At 46.5% G+C, this 20406-nt stretch overlaps 1 protein-coding gene across 12 annotated transcripts in view; it reads left to right on the forward strand.

The window, feature by feature from the left end:
- Positions 1–20406, forward strand: part of AGAP1 (ArfGAP with GTPase domain, ankyrin repeat and PH domain 1) — a 561575-nt gene that overhangs the window by 202335 nt on the left and 338834 nt on the right. The gene's annotated exons all lie outside the window — the stretch shown is intronic.

The following is a 20406-nucleotide window of genomic DNA, read 5'->3' on the forward strand; positions in this document are numbered from 1 at the left end:
TGCTGATTAAACAGAAGCTGCCCCTGTTACTTCTTGGTGACGAGAGGAACGATTAGCTTCCCCAGACCTTACTGGCGATGCTCACTGCTGGTTTGTTGTAGAACTTCACAAAGATTGGATTAGCTTACATGTGACCTTCACACCTCTGATGGGAATTTCACAGCTGTCATTCACTTTCAATGAAGAGAATCAGATGAAAATCACTCCTTTGCCATTAGTGCCCTATTAATGGCTGCTAATTAGAATTGTGAATGACGTTCAGGCCTGTAATTTGAGTTTCCTCCTCGTGTGTTTATCTGCTTAATATTCACTGTGCACCCTGTCTTCCCTGCCACAGACCCCATGTGACTGCCACAGTTTTTAACACTCTTGCTTCAAAATGAAAAAAAAAAGAAAGAAAAAGGAAAGAAAATGAGGCCGTCCAGCATGATCTGGGAATTTGATAGAAAACATGGACCTGCCCTGAGACACTTTACTCAAGGCGGGAGATTGTGGTATCCTTGAGAGATTTTTGAGCTTCAGAACAGAGTCATTGCTCCAAGACCTTGTCCCCACGACATCTCTCTGTGTGAATCCTCTTCTCCTTCATGCCGTGGGCGGTGGGCCCTGCTTAGCTGTGCAGAGCAGCTCGTGTGGAAGGACCCGGAGCCCAGAACAGCGAAAACCTGGCAGCTGCTTTCCTGTTGGTGGTGTATCTGAATTTGGGGGAAGGGGCCACTAGCTCTCTAAAATGGGACTAAACCGTCTCGTGGACCGAGTGGAAGATAATAAGGTTGGTAGAGACAAACTTAACATACGCCATAGACCTTCCTTTCTGTGGTTGTAAAATTAACTACTCTTGGCTAATTTTTCAAGGAACTATAGGCTGCTAAATGGGGTGAAGAGTGCCAGGATGAAGTCATGTTGTCTGAAATCCTTCTTTTGTTCCGAATCTGGAATAATTCCTCCTCCAGATGTGAAAGCTGTGAAAGGAGGGCAGAGCCCTGCCCACCGCTGAAGCCCAACAGCTGCCTGGCAGGGAGGGAGTGGGGGAGGGAGTGAGGGTCGGCGGGGAGGGAGTGAGGGTCGGCGGGGAGGGAGTGAGGGTCGGCGGGGAGGGAGTGAGGGTCGACGGGGTCGCCTGCTGCAGCGACACGAGGGAACCTGAGCCAGGTGTGACCTAGGAGCAGTGGGTTCTGTCATTCCCGCGTCCTCGTGAGCTTGATTCCTCAGGGACTCTCATTCTTTCAGTGCACGAATCTTCAGCTTCTTGTAGGCTCTTCACCAACTCACATTTTTGGGCAAAAAGCTCCAAAGCAGCCCCAACTCTGTCTAGACCGGCAGCCAGCCGGTTCCTGGCCCAGAGCCTGGGGACGAGGGACGTGCCAGGTGAGGGCTTCGATGATACCGCCTCTCGCCTCCAGGAGGATGACGCCCTCATCTCAGCGGCGACGGGCAGTCCCCGTGTCTGTGCTCTCCCGTTCTTCCCCGCAGTGACCGCACACGTGTGGCAGCAACCTGGAGCCTCCTGCAGCCGACTCCCTGCTCTCGCTTCCCCAAAACGGAGAATGCTGACTTGTAACTTGGAAATTTGGCCCCACGCTGTTCATTTTACAAGTATAACAGACTGAGAGTGTGAAGAGAACAGGCAGAGATTTAAAGGCAGATTTTCTATCAGGGACTTATTGGAGTAGAGGGAGGGGGAGCTGGCGTCCTTTCCAAATGGGAGGATAATGGGAGTTTCCCCCACATGAAGAGAAGAGTCTGAAACAGATAAGGGAGATAGAAGAAACCTGAATGTCCTGCTAATTAGGAAAAGTTTTAGGAGAAAATGTTAGATACTGAGAGTAATTATAACTACTAGGTAAGGAAGAGTTTAGAATGTTATAGAAAATGGGTGAAATGATAAGGCAGTTCATACAACTCAAGAAATGAGATTTTCTGAGTATAAGTAATAGGAAATTCTGAATGTGTGTTTGTTTTGTATCTGGGTACTAGGACAGTACAGTGGGCTTGTCCCATCTTCCAGATCTCTCCAAGAGGAGCCTAGAGCTTGTCTGTTTTGTTCATCTGGTTTACATCGGGTGTGCAGGCACACTCAGAGATATTGTGGGTTCAGTTCCAGACTACTGCAATAAAATGAGACAATAATTTTTTGGTTTTGCAGTACATATAGAAGTTATGTTTAGATTAAACTGGAGTCTATTAAGGTATACTGGAGTCTATTAAGGGTGTGTTGTGTCTAAAAAACAACATACATACCGTAATTAAAAAATACTTGGGGCCAGCCCTGTGGCCTACTGGTTGAGTTTGGCATGTTCCACTTTGGCTGTCTGGGTTCGGTTCCCAGGTGCAGACCTACACCACTCGTCAGCAGCTATGTTGTGGTGGCGACCCACATACAAAATAGAGGAAGACTGGCACAGATGTTAGCTCAGGGCGAATCTTCCTCAACAACAACAAAAATACTTTGTTGCTAAACAATGCTAACCATCATCTTAGCCTTCATCGAGTGGTAATCTTTTGGCTAGTGGAGGGTCTCATCAAAAACATCGTATCTGCGAAGCACAATAAAGCGAAGTGCAGTAGAATGAGGTATGGCTGTACAGAGTTAGATAAAGACTTGGAGGTTTCCTAGGAAGGAATGAACTGGATCGCATTCTGGGGGAAGACTTATAAATGTGTAGCATTGTCTTCAATGATTGAGGTTTAAAATATGGTGTGGAAGTGTTGAATGATTTAAGGTGTGAGCAGGGCAAAGACAAGAGGGAAGGACGGTGGTACCAGGGAGCTGGAGCATCTTGCCAAGAGGCTTGGGAGAACCTGGGGTGTAGGATCTCAGGGCTGGAGGGAGTGCCTCCCCCACACTGCTGCCCAGACCCCATCCCGCTTAGACTCTTGAGGGTCCCCAGGGATAGTGGCTGTACTCTTTCTAGAAACTCTGAGCCTCTGTATCAGGCTCTCACTTACCTGTGGCCATTGAAACGTAACCCCGTTCCAGCCTGTGTCAGTGACATACCATCTTGTGACCTTGGGTAAGTTACCCATCCTCCTGAATTTCAACTTATTTTTCTCTGCTTCACAGTGGTTGTCGGGACTAAATAAGAGGGTGAATATGTGTAGCAGACTGCTTTAGCCCCTGGCAAAGAGGAGTTCAGTGAGTCATGCCTTTTAAAGATGGCCCCTTCATCTTCCTGCTCCACATGGTCAGCCAGCCCCCTCAGCTGTTCTGAAAGGTGTGACTTCAGGTCCTCGTGTCCTGGTCACTCTGCTCTGACCATGCTCCAGGGGTTCTCTTCCTTGATCAAGCCCAGGCCAGACTACCATATGCCTGAGGGACTATCTTCCCTCATCAACGCGGTTATTCTGACAGCTCTGAGTAAAGCCTGGGTCATCAAAAGTAGAGCCCCATACATGTCGCCTAGGACCTGATCATGTAATTTGGAAACTAGAGAAATGAACAGAATTTAAAGTGGGCTGACCACCCTCTCAGGTTTTTCTAGGTTGGGGCTGAGTTGTGAGGTCTTTCTCACACATGGGCATGGGGTGCGTTATGGACTGTGGTGCAGTGTCAGGATGGTCTCAGGTTGGACGTAGGCTCAGTGCACGGTGACACTTATGATGGGCGAGTCAGCAGCCATCTTTGCCTTCTCATTTCCAGTGTTCGAGTCCTGGTATGCTCCCCTGAGGTTGAATGGTCCTGTGCTATGGCCTTGCTCTGCCCCTTCCTAGCTGCCAATGTCACACGCTGGCGGAGAGTTCTGGTGTCACTTCCTCTGGCAGCGAGGGCCTGCTGGCTGTAAGGTCACTGCAGGCTGGCTGCCCCTCTGTTAGTCTTTCTGTTCCCTTCAGGACTCGGCTTGGAATTGTTTTCCAACAGATGTGTCTATAGTCAGGGCAGTAAATGCGTTCTCAGGAGCATGTGTATCTTCAGTATTTTTTTTTTTAGTGAATGTTTACTTAGTTTCTTAGAAACAAACCATGTGGTAAACACCCAGCCTTAATCTCTGGGACACATGAAATGTATTTAAGCTGTCAGCTCCAAAAACCCTTTCCAAATCAAATAAACTTAAAAACAATTTTGTCAGCTACCACTGCTCAACAGATGTTAGGGCTTATTTCTGAACACGTTCTTGGGTGCTGTTTAATGTTGCAATGAAAAAAATCTGTAAACGCTAATAAAATTTGAGTAGTTTTGAAATGTAGCCATTTAAATTTTTCAACATAATTTTACCATGTTACTTCCAACCAAGCAGTCATAATTACATGATAATTTTTGAATGAGGAATATCTGTAAACCTTAAGATTACAAGCCTGCTGGTAGCTTGGTTCAGTCAATGAAGCAGAAGTCACTTCAGCCATCTTCTCTAATTATTTCAAATACTAAGCCAGTCTCCAACCACGGAAATATCATTGACCCTTATTATTGTCTTCATCTATATAACAGTCTACTAACTCTGTCCCCCTCACATGGAAGCCAGATTGAGGATCAGGTGAGATTTATCGTCTAAAGCAGGTGGAGGATACTAACATTATTACCGGAATATCAAAGAAATAAAAGAGAAGCACGTTCTCCTTTATTTGAACAAGAAAAATAAAGCTGTAAAATTAGAATAAGGAGATTGTCATCTTTTTGGCATTGACAAAATTGGCAGGACAAACTGTGTTTTTGAATTGGTTGTTTGGAACTCAGAACACATCATCCCATATTGTTACAATTAATTTAACAAGAAATCCAGGGCCTACTGAGAGTGGGCACCGGGCCTGTGGTCGGGGCGTGTATTCCAGAGAGGAGAAGAGCCTTCTGGACAAAGGACTATAATTTGAGGTAGTGATTTATACCTGGTCAAGTGGGACTCTGTGAACACTCAAAAGAGGACGTGCCGGCTTCTGGGTTCCCAAGGCAGCCCGCAGTGCTCATTTATGTGATTTGACTCACAGAGCCCCAAAATAGTGTAGCGCGTGCTGTTGACACAACTGTTGCTTTCCTTAAGAAACCTCATGACATCAGAAGTTGTTAAAAACCATATTTTTTAATAGGAAAAAGGAGACTAGGGTCTATAAAGTTTCACATTTGAAATTACAAATCATTTTTCCTAAAGAAATTTAAGTCCAAAGATGTGTTTTAGAGCTTTAAGTGCATGATTTGGTTGCACATTAGAAAATAGTCTTGGGTCTGTCGAAGTTGAACCATCACTGGGTGCTTCTACCTTGGTCCGTTGCTCTGTGTACTCCTGTCTTCACACCTTGACTTTGCCATCTTGCTGGCAGCGACCAGTCCATCACCCACCCAGGCAGCTGCCTGCTGTGATCTGGAAGCCACAGGGTCCATGTTCACTGTCTTAGTGCAGACTCTCTTGGTTGCAAAGGATAGATGACCAACTTAAATGAGCTTAAGTGGAAAAGAGGGGATTTATTAATTCACATACATGGAGCAGCTAAGGGGATGGATTTATAGCTTTAGAAAGACCCTAATCTGATCCACATAAGCTAATGAGGAACCTCTCTCTCCCATTTCTTGCCTCTATTGGGCTGCATGCTCAGCTAGGTCTCCCCATTTGGTGGCAGGCAGTTCATTGGTGGCCTCGTGACCACATGGTCCTTAGTGCTCACAGGTGATGAGGAGTAAGAGTTGAGTGTTTTTCTCAGTAACTCCAACAAAAGACTCAGAGATGCTCTGATTGGCATTAGTTGAGTCACGTACTGTTCCTATGTTGTAACCAACAGGGGGCTTTGTAAAGCAGAGCTCTTCCCTAACCAACAGTTTGTTTTACTCAGGTTGCCTTGTGAGACCCTGGTGCACTAGGAGAGGTGCTCAGGGTACTGTCTGAACTCACAGCCCCAGTTCTACCTCTGGCCAGACTCCCTTAATAACTGTTGCAGCCTCACTCAGGCTGTGGACCTCAGGCTTGTTCAGGCATTTTATTCCTTCTTAATCTTCAAGGGCAGTCTAAGTCTTTGGAATGTTAGGCATTTTTTGGATCTTAAAGTATGAGCTCATTCAATAATTTTTCAGCATCTCCTTCCCCACCGTTGTCTTTACTCACCACCTCTTCTTCTCCCTCCATCGATTTTATTGGTCCCAGGAAAGGTGGCGGCGGGGGATGGTTGGGAAAGCTCCCCAAGCTACATGGTCAAAGTGGGGAGATGTCCGTGCCACAAGAGGCCTGGTGTGTATTTGAATGTGTAGAGCACACCCTCCAGTCGTGGCTGGTTGGAGATGGAGTTGCCAAAGCCATCTGATGAGAGTGTCACATCCTGTAAGATCAGGCCTGCTTGACTTTAGAACTGCAGGTGCAGACGTCCATTTGGGGTCACGGCAGTCTCCAAGGGCCAGGACCTGGAGATAAGGGAGGCCAGAGTTAGGACACTAGCAGCAAAATAGGCCAGGTACCAGAAAGAATGACAAAGGGAGAACCTATGATGTAATGAGAGTGCCCTCAAGTTCTCCTGTCATCTCACGTGTCCTGCAGGAGTCCGGTGCCACCAGCTCGAGAGCTAAGGCATCAGTGGGAACCAGCCGTGAGATCTGAGAAGGATTGGGCCAGACTCCGTGTGTGTCTGCGTCACATACAGCTGCCAATCGTCTATAAAAGATGATCGTTTGATATAGTTCAGATGGTTTGACCTAATGAATTTGTTGATGATTGACCCAGGCCAGGGGTGGAAACCAGATTCAACTCACAGTGTCATCTTTATCCATCCGAGGCAGCTTCCCAGATGTACTCTGTTGGGAAGGATTCTGAGGCAGGCTCTAGGTTCAGGAAGAATACTAAATGTGATGGATGGTGACATCCAGCCTGTATCTGGAAGCGGCTTGTGTTCTTTTCAGGTGACCCTGAGGGGCAGCACCTGTGGCCTGCATTTGTTTTCCTTTTCTGAGCCCCATTTCTTATTGTTTTGCATTGTTTAAAAAAATAACACCACTGGGGCCCGGCCCCGTGGCTTAGTGGTTAAGTGCATGCACTCCGCTGCTGGCGGCCCGGGTTCGGATCCCGGGCGCGCACCGACGCACCGCTTCTCCGGCCATGCTGAGGCCGCGTCCCACATACAGCAACTAGAAGGATGTGCAACTATGACATACAACTATCTACTGGGGCTTTGGGGGAAGAAATAAATAAATAAATAAAATTATATAAAAAAAAAATGTAACACCACAAACAAACAAAAAGAAACAGCATTTGCTCTTTGAGGGCTACTTGAGTGGGCCAAGTATGTCAAAATGTGGAGAGTGTGTGTGGAAGAGTGAGGGACTTGGTGATGGAAACCAAGTCTAGGTGTGTCCCCTCCTCTGTACACGGAGAGGAGGGGGGTGGCTTTCAGTTGAATGAAGAAAGGAGGTTTGAGCCCGGTCGAGAAGGGGGATGTGTGGAAGAGGTGTCAAAGCCCAGCTGAGGTGGAACTGCGTGGTCTGGACACGGATCAGGCGGGCTGGCCTGTATGTCTTCCATTGCAGCCTGGGCACGGAGGGAGAAGCCCTCGTGGGGAATGGTTAATGTAGAAGGATTCTGAAGGGAGTTCGGGGGGCACCGACCCCAGGGCTCCTGACAGGGCATTACATGTGCACTGGCTTTGGAGAGGGACGCAAGAGGACAATTAGGGGGAGTCCTCAGACAGCCTCTGGACATTGGAACTAACTCACATGATGGGAAGGAGCTGTGGGCACTAGCTCACCACCGAACCCTCTGCAGCCTCGTCAGGGGTGGCGGCTGCTCCTTAGTTCTTAGAACACTTGCTGTGTAGTGTGTTTGGGCTGTCGGGCCATGTGCCCTAGTTTGCGCTCCGACTTGGGCAGGAGCCTGGCGGTGCACCAGTGGCAGATGCAGGCTAAGCTTGTTCCAAGATGTTTCAGATGCAGGTGCTTCCCCGGCCTTGCAGGGTCAGGTTCAGCCTGAGGGGCAGTGACACACACACCCGTGAGCACACCCTGGGGTCGTCCCGTCTCCTGCCGGCACTGGATGGCAGGCTTTCTCCAGGTCTGGGTGCTGGCCTTCTCAGGGGTGTTCTCAGGGACCACAGTCCCCTCTAGGATGGGCACAGAGGCCTGGAGACAAAACCTGCTGGACTCCTTCATGAAAGTAATTACACTGTTTCCATAGGAATGGAACAGAGACAGAGTCCCAGGAGAGAAAGTGGGAGATGACAGCCCAAACAGTCATGTGTATGTATCAGCGAAAGAAATACGAAAGGGGAGGCTGAGGCCCCACAGTGCTCCCACCCCGTTCCCCCATCCTGTTGCTGCCTGAGAGCTAAGAAGTGTGGTTGCATTTTCAAAGATTTGTAAAAATAAACAAATTTAAAAAAAATAGAAACAAAGAATACGGTCCACAACGCCTAACGTGTTAGCTGTCTGGCCCTTCACAGGGGCCGTTTGCCGGCCCTTACTCTGCGGCACGTAAAAGCAGCAGCATGTAGTTCAAACGCGTAGGATTTCTTGGTTTCTCCATATGGTCAGATCTAACAACAGCCACTCTTTTTCACTTTCTTGAAACAAACACTTGATTTATATTCAGAGAATTGTCTATGAACAAATTCCTAAAGCCAATATTTTTACATGTTCAATTCTAGAATTATGTATTCAAAAATAGAGTTTATACAAAAAAATTTTTTTTTAATGCAAAGTTATTTTCACAAGGGAAATATTAGTTTAGAACAATAGAATGTGAGGGACAAAGAGACCCATTGTTCATCTGTTAGTAGCTGAAGAACCCACCATCGGCTTCTGTTTGGTGTTGCCCGACTCCCTCCCACACCCAGGTTTCTAACACGCCTGCCTGGGGACACGTATCTCGGGCCACAGGTGGTCTCACTTGGCAAGGAAGCCTTGTGTATGCTGGGTGAGGAGCCAGGCTCTTTCTCCTGAATCTACAGATGCTCTTTGTAAATTTACCTTGTTTTTATGCTTAAAATAAATGTGCAGAGTATTAAAAATAAAACAAAATCCATAAGTAGGTTTCCCCCCGAAGAAACAAATGTGCATGACTGAATATATTTGTTGAAGTTCACCACGCAGCTATTTCAGAGACAGTAGTAGATGCTGGAATGTTCCACTACAACCACAGTGGTGGGCATGGGAACATTTTCAACAAACAGTTTACTTCTTTGGTTATAAATTAGATTTTTATTGAGGGGAGGCCCATCATTATATGACTATTTTCTCCTTCAGAGTGCTGATTGAAAACCAGCCCTGCACTGCCCCATCTGCTCAGTGGGTTCGGGTGGCACAAGCAGCATCTGCTCTTGGCGCCCCTGTCGCCCATCCAGCCTGGCTCTCCCTGTCTGTTTCCTTCCTCCCACTGCCTTTGACAATAAGCTCCCTTAGGGCAGCAATTCTGTCTTGTCCACTCAGTTCCCAGCACCAACACTGTGCTTGGCACGTTAGCGGGGCTTGCTCAATATTTGTTGAGTGGTGGCTTAGAAGACCAAGATTTTATTGACCCAGTGTAGGGAAGTGACAAGGAGACGTTGGCAGCGGAGCCCTGACAGCTGAAGAAAAGGAACTCACCCAGGAACACTCTTGCCAAATACTAACAGGAAACAAATGGTGTCATTGGTCGGGTATAAATCAGAGATATTCCCATCTGTTACTGTATCACTTGCTTACATGGAAGCCCTGGTCTGAGACTAGAAACACACCAGTGCACTTGGATAAATACACAGAGACAATGTAACTTACAGAATCTTCTCCCTGGAGCAACTCGAGCAGCACTGTCCAAGACTTGCTATTTCATGAGCTATTTTGACTTGAGAAAAAGAAGTCTTATCCTGGACCTTCCAGAACGCATGGAATTATGAGGCAGTCTTAGGGAAAGCCCCAATTCTGCTATGGGAATTTGAGCATAAAACACATCTTTCATTGTCTAGTTACTACAGTCTTCTCCCTTTTCATTGAATTTGCATTTTGAAACTCTACCTCAAAGTGTGAGTTTCCACTTGGAAATCACAGAGTCGGTATTATAACAGAGCCATTATTAGATGATTTTTGTGAGGCGCTTGTAACGTTTAAGGAACCTGAGAGCTGACATGCCTTGGCTTGTGCCACCCTTGCCATGGCCGCATGGCAGGTGCTGTTATTGCCTGAGTTTTCGCATGAGGAAACTGAGGCACCAGAGGCCACAGGAGCCTCAAGGTCAACGCCACACAGCTGCTCAAGGTCACCCATCCCAGAGATGTGGGCCTCAGGTTGACCCTTGATGGACGGCTCTGAGCCTGGTCCCCTCCACTATACTCACTCCCCTCCTCTGCTGCCCTGAAAGGACCACACCCCACCTTACAGATCAGCAACTGGGTTCAGGGGGCTCGGAAGGACCTCGGGTCACTACTTGTAGTGGGTGCTGGGCCGAGCTGGCCACTGCAGGGTGCCTGACCCTTGAAACAGCTGTTGAGTTATTGGGAAGAGTACTGAGTTCTATGGAGGGTAGTATGTAAGCTTTAGGGAGTTAGGGTTCTAACTTCCAAACACAACTTCGAAGGAAAGTTCGAGTGCATGGAGCCCAGAGCAGCCTGAGTGGGTCTGGGGACTTCAAGCCCAAGAGCAAATCGAGTCCTGGAGGAAGCTTTGGCTCATGCTCCCAGGAGGTGGAAACAGAGGTGGTACTCAAGGCAAGAGCCCAGGCCGTCAGCATCACACTTAGAGGGTAAACTGAGGATAGGAGATGAGCTGGCATTTGAATGCAGGTTTCTCTCTCCATCGAGTCGTCCCCTTGTTTCAAAGTGGAGCCTTTGGACACCTTCACAAGAAAAAAGATGCTTTGGGCTCCGTGGCCTGCCTGCCTTCTGGGGTTGCTGGTAGGGCAGGGCAGATTTTATTCTTTGCAATATCTGAGATTCTACAGCTGTTATTACAGAGAATGTTTTGTTAGGATTATGCTAATTTACAGCAATTTTAAATAGTGTCTTTAGGGGGGAAAAATGAATAAAACTTAAAAGTGAAATTGGGTCTGTCACTGGATATTGATGATTGGAAATTGGCCCAGGTAAACCAACCTACACACTTGCCCAGAGTTTCTGTGTTTATTTTACTTGTAAAAAGACATTGTTTGGAGGACAGAGCCCTTAGTGGTTTTATGCGTTAAACTGCTAATGCACATTTTCCTCAAAAATCTTGGAAGCTAAGATGTAGGGAAATTGAATTTAACTATTGGGCAACAGGCCACTTCCTCAAACATTAGTTTCTAACTTCTTTCTGAGCAGCAATATCATATTTTCAGAAGATGTTTTAAGTAGATCTCTGGTACATCTTAGAGTCTATTAATAAAACCTGTAGAAGTTCTAGTTTATGAATTTCTAACTCATTGCTTATCAAAGATGACGATGAAGCTGTTTTTATGAACACAAAATAGAGACATAGGGTCTCCAGGTTCAGTTTTGTATCTGCCTTTTTATCCAGTTAATTTTGGTTTTGATTGCTTGATGTCAAGAAAACCTAAGCTACACAAGTAAGTGACACTTTAAAAAAATATCTGTCAACCTGTTTGCCATTTCTGGATACTCTTCCGTTAAATAGATCCAAAAGTATTAATGTAGTAGGGGAATAGTGGGACTTGTAAAATTACAAGTTGAATCAATAAAAGCAACCACTCTCGTTCAGTAAAAGTTTTCAGATAGGAGCTGCTCTAATTCCTGGTGAGTGTTAAATGCACTTAACATACTCCAGAGTCAGCTAGTTAACTATTGCTTGTTATTGCTTGACTAACTTATGTCCCAGAAAAAAGCCATCACCACACATCTGCCTGGCTGGTCACTCAGGAGAAGGTGGGACACTTCCCTTAGCAGGGTGTTTGTCTGCACAATTTTTGGGTGCAGGCAAAGGCAGGACAAGGTTTTTAAAAGGCCGGTGTGAAGCTGGGAGTTTCCTACCATTCCAGAAGGAGGGTTCTGGGATTGCAGAATTGCAGAAGATGAGTTCTGACACAGCCGGATCCCTGTGTTCTTGGGCTCTCCGTTAGTGCATAACATTTGCCAGTGCAGGTTGGTTGTTACTATGCTACAGTTTCAAAAACAGTTAAACATACATAAACAATGTTTCAATCAGCTGTTCTCAAAATCCCTGCAGGCTCTCTGGAGAAGTGCTCCTCAGGGTACACTTTGAAACTTTGCGGTGTGATGAGAACCCCACCTTGGCTGGTGTGTGCAGTTTGTTTCGACGACTTCAGTTTTCGCCTCCTTAAAGTGATGTTGAGAGTCTTTGCCACTTTTTCCTGGAGCATCATGTGCTCTTTTGATCTGCAGAGTCAGATCTTTCTGCATTTCAGAAAAATCCCCTTGTATTTTATTTCTGAATAGTCTTTTAGTTTTTTGTTGGGGATTTGTTGTCAGAGATAACATGTATCTTTTTGTTAGGTTCATTTGTCTGTCTTCCTGTCAATTAACTTCTTTCTAAATACTTTATGTTTTTAATCTCATTGCCTGTGTCTAGTTCAAGCCATTCCTCTATGTCAGAAACTCAGCTTTCAGCGGTGTCTTTTCTGTTCCTTCCTTTGTCAGATTTTATTCATTTGTTCCAAAATGTTGTTTTGGCCCTCAGTTCTAGAGGTTTCCATTTCATCTCACATTGTTTCAAATTCTCATCCCTGGAGTTCTTGTCTTTTTGGAAGACTCTACTTAAGCTGCATCAGGGAGGGAAGCAATGGTAAAGGATTTCCTTCTGCTTTGTGAGTTTTGTTTTCTTCTCCCTTGGCTCTTTGTGGTTTGCAGACTCCCTTCCTGCCTTGCTCTTCCTCTCTTCCCCTTTTTTCCCTCCTGTAGTATCTTTGCATGATGTCCTTACCATATCTCCAGCTTTGTCCTCCTCCGGTGTCTTCCAGACCTTCTCTCTGCTGAGACTGGCGCTATCTTGGCTCTGCTCTGCCATTCCTGCTCACTCTGGGTCACTCACATGGGCTGGGGCCCCAGACAGATCTTAGTGGCTGGTCACCAGGAAGCTTTCCAAGTCACATGGGGGATGTGAGGAGCTCCCCACCGTCTGGTTTCCTGTGGTAGGAGAAATGGGTGGAGGAGACACCCCTCATCTTGAGTGTCTTGGACCAGAAGGGACGGACCACTCTGCCCACATTCCCATTCGCCAGACCGCAATCACGTACCTGGATCCCCAGGGCAGTGTTGGGCCACAGGCCCCAAGGCTGGATGTTATTTCCTGGAGAATTACAGTATTAGATGAGTCATCGTGCCCTACCCATCCCTCTGTCCTCTGAGGGAGTCACCTCCACATGAAGGTGCTCTGCTCTGGTGCAGACCTGGCTCTGCCCTTCCTGGGAGATTGTGAGATGGCCCACACCAGGGTCCCTTCACCCATGGGGTGGGGCTGTTGTATCTATTGTCGTTTCCCATGCTCCCCCACCCCCTGCAGTCTGGGTAGTCTTCTTTGCCTCCAGGGAGCCTTAGTGGCTGTTCACTTGTGAGGCCTCACAGTCCCCACTCCTCCCTCAGGTCTAGGGAAGGTTAAGGTTGTGCTGTCTCTCCCATGTCTTCCCTCCACCCTTTGGGGGCTGTTGTCAACTCATGAGTGGGCTTGGGAGCCCCTCTCCACCCAGCTCTAGGATATTCTTTTTTATTCTTAAGGTTAGTGTTTTCCAGGTTTGTTATGTGAAGCTATGCCCTTTTCTTGGTGGATGGTGAATTTTCTTCCATCTGGTTTTTACTTTTTTCCCCTGATTTTTTTAGTAATGGAGGAAATGAAATTCATTTATAGCAAAGTTCAAATCTACCATCTTACCCTGGAATTTTACTTCTTTCCCGACCTTCCTTTTTATTTTACTTAGATCTGGGTTAAAGGACATCATCAGAGGTCAAGGCCTGCCCTTTACACCCTCGATCCCCTCAAGTACTTCGTCACCACGCATTAGGTCCTTACTGTTTGTACCTTTTTATACTAGTTACTTGTTTTTTTTAACAATGTAAGTTTAAAAAAAAAATTGGCAGAGAAAATGAAACCTGATTCAGTTAAATTCTGTAAACTAATATATTACCAATAGAATTTTTTTCCCATGAGCAAATAAATGTGATCCAAAATTCCTTGTAAATGTCATGATACAAAACTTCTCCAAAACCTCAATGTTAATATGTTACTGACTTTAAGTATTTTTACCAAAGCTAAAAGAGCAAAATTAATTAAAAAAAAATTTCTGGCACATTTGTGATTGAAATTTTTTTGTGTTCTCCAAGGGAGAAATAAAAAGATTCATGGTCCTTTTCAGTGTATCCCGCTCATTCCACTCGTCTTAAATAATTAAGAAACATTAAAATTTGCAGATTATCCTTTCTATTTTATCACAAGACTAAGTAAGGAAGAAGAAAATTTTAGGCAGATGTAAAAAACGTTTGCATGGATAGACGAGCATCTCTAAACCATGACTGTAGGAGACCCAGTGCCTGAGCCAAACCCTTGTGATTGTTGACAAGAAATGAGTCCACTTGTACCTACGGGAAGGATCATAGCTGCCTGATGATGTCCTGATCAGATGCTAGAATAATGCCCCTGCCCTTTCCTATGGAGAAGGGAAATAGTGTGCTCTACAAATGCAATTTTAAACTCAAGAATAATATTCATCCTTTGCTTAGGCATGGAAAAGTAAAGATGAAAATCAACAGTAAAAAAATCAAAGTGGTAGGCAGGTTTATTTCTTTTTAGTTTCCTAAGCACAGGGCTGATTTTTGGAGCTAAAGATGGCTCGCTCCCAGAGCTGTGAGTGGAGCAGGGAAAAGACAGGCCCCCTGCATTCTCGACGTTGGCCCTGTGGGGGCTCGAAAATTACACAAAGGCTTCAGGGCTGTTTTGTGGACAGTGTTGTGTTACAAACTTGACTTAGCAGAAATTCACACAGAAGAGAGGAGAGGTAAGAATCAGTCACACATCTGGATGTGGGTCCTGCTCCTGCTGCCTGCTAGCTGTGGCATCTTAGTCAGCATCTGAACTTCTTTTCCTCCCCTGTAGATGTGGATGTTGAAAATGATATTTGCATCAAAGATGATGTGAGGAATAATGGAGATGAGGTGGGAAGAGAAGTGCTTTGCAAACTCAAAGTATTATAAGGCTTGCTATTACTACCATCGCTTTCTGTTGCTTAGAGAACTGTTAATGATACGTTAATAGCTTTCAGCCCAATTAGCCAAAATGATAAACAGAAATGTCAAACATCTGTTGCAGTATTTACTCCCAACAAAGCTCTTTCTTTTTTTTTTTTGGAATAGGAAAATTGAGTTTTCTCTTTTTTTCCCTCCCTTAAAGCAGAAATGACAACACAGATGAGACCCTTAGTTACGCCTCTCTGTGTAGACTGCCCTTGGATTTAAGGGGGCTCCATCGTGGATCAGTCCTACTAGCTTGAGTTTCAATAGTAGAAGGAACCCAGTTGTTTGGTTACTCCAGCACCCCAAATTTAAAACTGGTCCCCATGGCATAAGACCAGGACTCTGGATAGTGGCCTTGAAACCTTTAGAGTCGTTGGTTATGGATGGATTGTAAGGGAGCCCTTTATGTCTTTTTAAAAGATGTTGGAAAAAAAACAACTATATTCTTTTCTTCATGGTGTGCTGTTCACATCACATCCATGTCAGCTTCCCTGTTCTTGAGAGGAATATTCAGGTCCACCTCTCACCCATTTTTGGAAGAAATTAAGACCTTGACTCACTTAAGAATGCAAGCTCAAGGGCAAACAAAGGGAACCAGGGCAGTTGACTGGGAACCCTGAACACTTGCTTTTGGGGGAACCAGAAATTTAATAAATTGCATGTGAGCTTGAGTTCAGACAAGAAGAGCAGCACCTCTCTGTGCGCAGAGGAGGTGAGAGCACTCACTTCTACTGTCCGGTGAGACTCAGTTCAGAAAATCAAGCCCAGAAGTGAAGCTTAGTTTCATTCAGCACAGTTCTTGACCTGTTTGCTGAATTGTTAACGTGGTGCTGTTTACCTCTGGTGACTCACCACATCTTTGGGAGGAATAGATTTAAGTGAAGGAGGGACCTCTGGTTTCCTGTCTCATCAAGATGTCATCACAGATACAGGGCCCTGGTGCCACCATAGAGTCAGTAGGCAGGCAGCTGTCCTACCTTGCTCCCTGCACACCTGTACTCAGGTGTGCTGAGCCAAGCACGTGTCAGTGGCTTCCATTATGGAGGTCAGGTTTGGGGACACTTCCTAGAGATAAAAATTTAATGTTGTGTAATAACATTTGGCCATCAGGAGAGGTTGAACATCATTCAGGTAACAAATTTATAGTGTGGGCCATGGGCCAGGCTGTACGTTAAATGCTAGAATACAAAGTTGGGTAAAATAGACCCACAGAGAAATAAGTGGAAATTGGATTCTAAAATAGGCATTTAAAAAATCTATGTTAAAAATGAAATTGGATGTTGCATTTGGTGATGTCCTCTAAAATTTCGGCAGGAAAAGATCTAATAGTTGGGATGAGATGGTGGGTTTGAGTCGGAAGGAAGAGAGGTGGTGACCTCTGCTGAATGTAAGACCAACTTGGTACCATGCACACGTTCATCCTAAGGCTTTTCCCTGTGTGTTTCTAAAGTTAACTGCAGAAAACAAATTTTGAGGTCTTATTTAACTTATCTCCTGCCCGTGTCTCTTCAGGCCCCAATGGCCATATCCCCAGTTGAACCTGGTGACCATCAGTCGCAGGACTTTATTTTTTGCTTATAACCTTTATTAATCACCTTCTTACTTTCTCACGACCTGGGTGCTTAAGCAGCTGGCTGAATAATACTAATACTAATACTTGGGGTTCATGGCAGATACATACCACCATTTAATTGTTGTTTCCTGATTTACGTATAACGCCAGAAAAATCATACAAGACAATTGCAAGTGTCTAATGTTTACAGTTGTGAACTATTGAAAAGGCATACTCATTATTTATCTGAGGGGGAGAATGTAAAGTGATTTTAGAATTGGACGGGGCCTTATGGATGGAGAAAGAATCACTCCTTTTAGAAGTGAGGAAAATCGGGTCTGGAGTCATTTGCTTGAGGTTACAAAGCTGGAGACTATAGAAGAGCAATGGGGAGAGCTCGATGCTGTCTTGGCTTTAATGCTGTGTTCAATCATCTAGAAGCCTAACTGGCGAGGAGGGGGAGGCGGCGGCGGCCGGAGGCGGCTGGGCAGCAGAGGGATGCTGGTATTGGGGAACTCTCATGGTCCGAGGCACAGGCTCTGCTGCTCTCCTCCTGCTTTGGAGGCCACCTGGACTAGTGAGGAATGGGACGTGTGTGACCAGCGTGCCCGGGGCAAGCGGGCGAAGCCTCTCGGAGGCTGAACCCAAGTTCATCGAGCCAGGGCGGGCCTCTGTGTGCACTCAGATGCTGATACAGAGCGCGTTTGGGGAGCTGCTGGCGGCATGGGGCGGCAAGGGCTGAGCCGGGGGCGTGGCGGGGTGGAGAAGAGTGTGTGTGGGCTCAGGCTTAGAGCTGCACGTTGTGGCAAGATCGCTGTGGTTGTGAGTGCGTTGGAGGGAGGAGGGACTGAGGCTGGGGTTGGGTGTGGGGGCAGGCAGGAAACTTAAAAACCCAGCTGAGAAAGGTAGATGACTTGAATGAATACAGACAATCAGACAGAGAGAATAAAGGGGATTTTAAAATGCCCTGGAGGTGAGCTAAATGGAGGGAGGGAGGGGGAGAGAAAGGGAGAGATTGTTTGTTTGTATGTGTGTGTGAGAGAGCTCACTGTAGGTGAACTCATAGAGTGAGAACAGAAACTTGGTGTCAGAGGTTATATTAGTCTGCCAAGGCTGCTGTAACAAAGTACCACAACCTGGGGGGCTTAAACAACGACAATTTATGGTCTTAGTCTTGGAGGCCAGAAGTCCAAGATCTAGGTGTCAGTAGGCTGGTTCTTTCTGAGGCCGTGAGGGAAGATCTGTTCCAGCCTCTCTCTAGCTTCTGGTGGTTTGCGAACAATCTTTGTTGCTCCTTGGCTTATGAATCTCTGCCTTCATCTTCACAAAATTACCCCTTTTATAAAGACACCAGTCGTGAGACTAGGGGCCCATCCTACCCTGGTATGACCCCATCTTAACTAATTACCTCTGCCAGGGCTTTATTTGCCGGTAAGATCATGTTCTGAGGTCCTGGGTGTTAGGACTTCAGCATGTACATTTTGGGAGGACGCAGTTCCCCCGAGAACAGAGGGGATGGAGGACTTGCGTGCATTGAATGTTGCTTTTTTAGGTTTTGATAATTAGCATCGTAGTGATTTGTCTACCACCAGGCCTGGGCAGGGATTTAATGATGGCGAGGTTTCCCAAATACCTGCTGGATCACCGGGGATCCCAGGCCTTCCTGGGGGGCCCCTGGAGCTCAGCCCTCATGCCCATTGAGAAACTCTGCTTCCCTCAGTTTCTCATCAGAGCAGGAAAGAGTCTGTTGCTGAAAGGATGCCGGCAAAGTGCTGCCCAGAACAGCCCCACCACAGGAGGCCCCAGGAGCCCCAACTGAATTGTGAAATTATGTGAACTGCCTTGAAATCACTTAAAGAACCCCAAGCACCAATGTTTCCCGTGATTTGACAGTTCTAATACTCTACACTAGATCTTCCCTTCAACAGACGTGATCTAAAGCGAATTGTTTCTCGGCCTGTTTTGCAGTGGCCGTTGCCCTGTCAGGAGCCCACTCAGATGAAAACTCCTAGACGGAGACACCTGGAATCACACAGGAAAAAATTTTAAACTTTTGCACAAATTCCCATTGCTTTTCCCTTGTTCCTCTAAGTGTGACTAGTCAGATCTCGAGGAATAAGATGTGAACGAAAAGGGTTTTCCCAAAATAAGGAGGAACAGATTTCCCTTGCAAACGCTGTTTTTTTTTTTTTAAAAGGTTGAATTCCGTTCATCTTGCCAAGAAATAGCAGGTTTCCAGCATCTCTTTTTTAAAAAGTTAAAATAAATAGGGAAATACTGTTGATGACTGTTGCAACTTCTGCAGATTCTTCTATTGTAAGTAGATTTATTACATGTTTAATGTATCTTTTATAAAAGCAAGAGATAACCTTTGGCAGAAATTTTGAATAACACTGGTAATTATTGCCAGTGGTGCGCCCCGTGGGCTGGGCACCCGCCCCCAGGATGTGGTTGTCCCATCTTAGACCTGGGGACACTGAGGTGGAGAGAAGTGAATAAGGAGGGCGAAGTCACCAGCTGGCATGTGGCAGCACCAGGGTCGCCACAGAGCTGACCCAGCGTCAGAGTCATGTGGCCGTGTCACACGGCGGGGGCAGTGGGGGGTGTCCTGTTGTTGCCAGATGTTTCCTAGCTCATTTTATAATCACGGCAGCCCAGCTGGGAAGGGGTGCTGTCCCCTTTTTACCCACGAGGAATCCGTGACTTGGGGTCATTTGCATATCCTCTTAGGGTGGGAGGCGGCCGGTGCTTGTCGGGCTCCAACATGCAGACTGTCCAACGTTCCGCCATCAGAGGGGCCTCTTCTGACCATTCTCTGGACTTGGCCCTCTGTTTTTGGTGATGGTGGTGAGGGGGATCAAAAGGAGAGCTTATCTGTTGGAAAGTTTTCTTCGGTTTTTAAAGTTTTGTTGCTTAAGCAAGTGCGTTTCCCTGTTACATCCGTGCCCACAAAGCAGTGGGAGAATGGGAGTCGATGTGTGCACGTGTGTGTACTCACTCAGAAAGGTTAGTTCTCTAACCTGCCACCTCCAGCTTCACATAGCAGCCCATCTGGGGCGCCTTGGACACTTCTTAGGGGAGGGGTGGGGTGTGGACTCTAGTTTCTGCTTCCTGAGTACTGGAATGGCCCAGACCCTGTACTCTGGGATGGAAGGTCCCCATAGTCAGAGAGGACTGCTATGGCAGAGAACCACATGTGGCTCCAGGTAGCAGAGAGCCAACACGGTGGGGGAGCTCCGCCAGAGCGGTTCTTCAGCGTCTAGTTATTTGGGATTTAGATGGTGTTTCTGGAAGGCATCTGTGCCAAGCAGCACAAAATGAGAGCAGGTACTGAATCAGTCCTCTTTCAAAAACATGAATTCAGAATCCCAGTGAGGGTTAACTAGAGTGGACTCAGAGCCCAGACTCTTGGAAGGCAGTTTGTCTTTGGAGAAGGCAGAGGAACCCAGAAGTGGACATATTTCCCACTGTTCAGGAGAGGGTCTGCCGGTCCGGTTGGGGATGCTATTGGGAGACGCACACGGCAGTTGTGTGCCCTCCCCACCTGGGCGTGTGACAGGCCAAGATATCTCGGGTCAGCCCTTGCCACCTTCATGTGGCCATCCCCTCCCTCTTTGTCCCCCGACGTTCCAGCAGGGCTCCCCGGTGGTTTCTCGCTAACCCAACGTGGTCTCTAATGCCTCCTCGTCAGCCAGCTGCTCTACTCTGTCTCGACTGTGGGAGATGCCATCCAGTAGTTTCTGTCTAACCCTGTGTGGTAGTTCCGCATCCTTCCCTTACTTGTGAACTGTGAATCCGGAAACACC

This window comes from Diceros bicornis, chromosome 37, assembly GCF_020826845.1.
Source record: "Diceros bicornis minor isolate mBicDic1 chromosome 37, mDicBic1.mat.cur, whole genome shotgun sequence".
Lineage (NCBI taxonomy): Eukaryota > Metazoa > Chordata > Mammalia > Perissodactyla > Rhinocerotidae > Diceros > Diceros bicornis.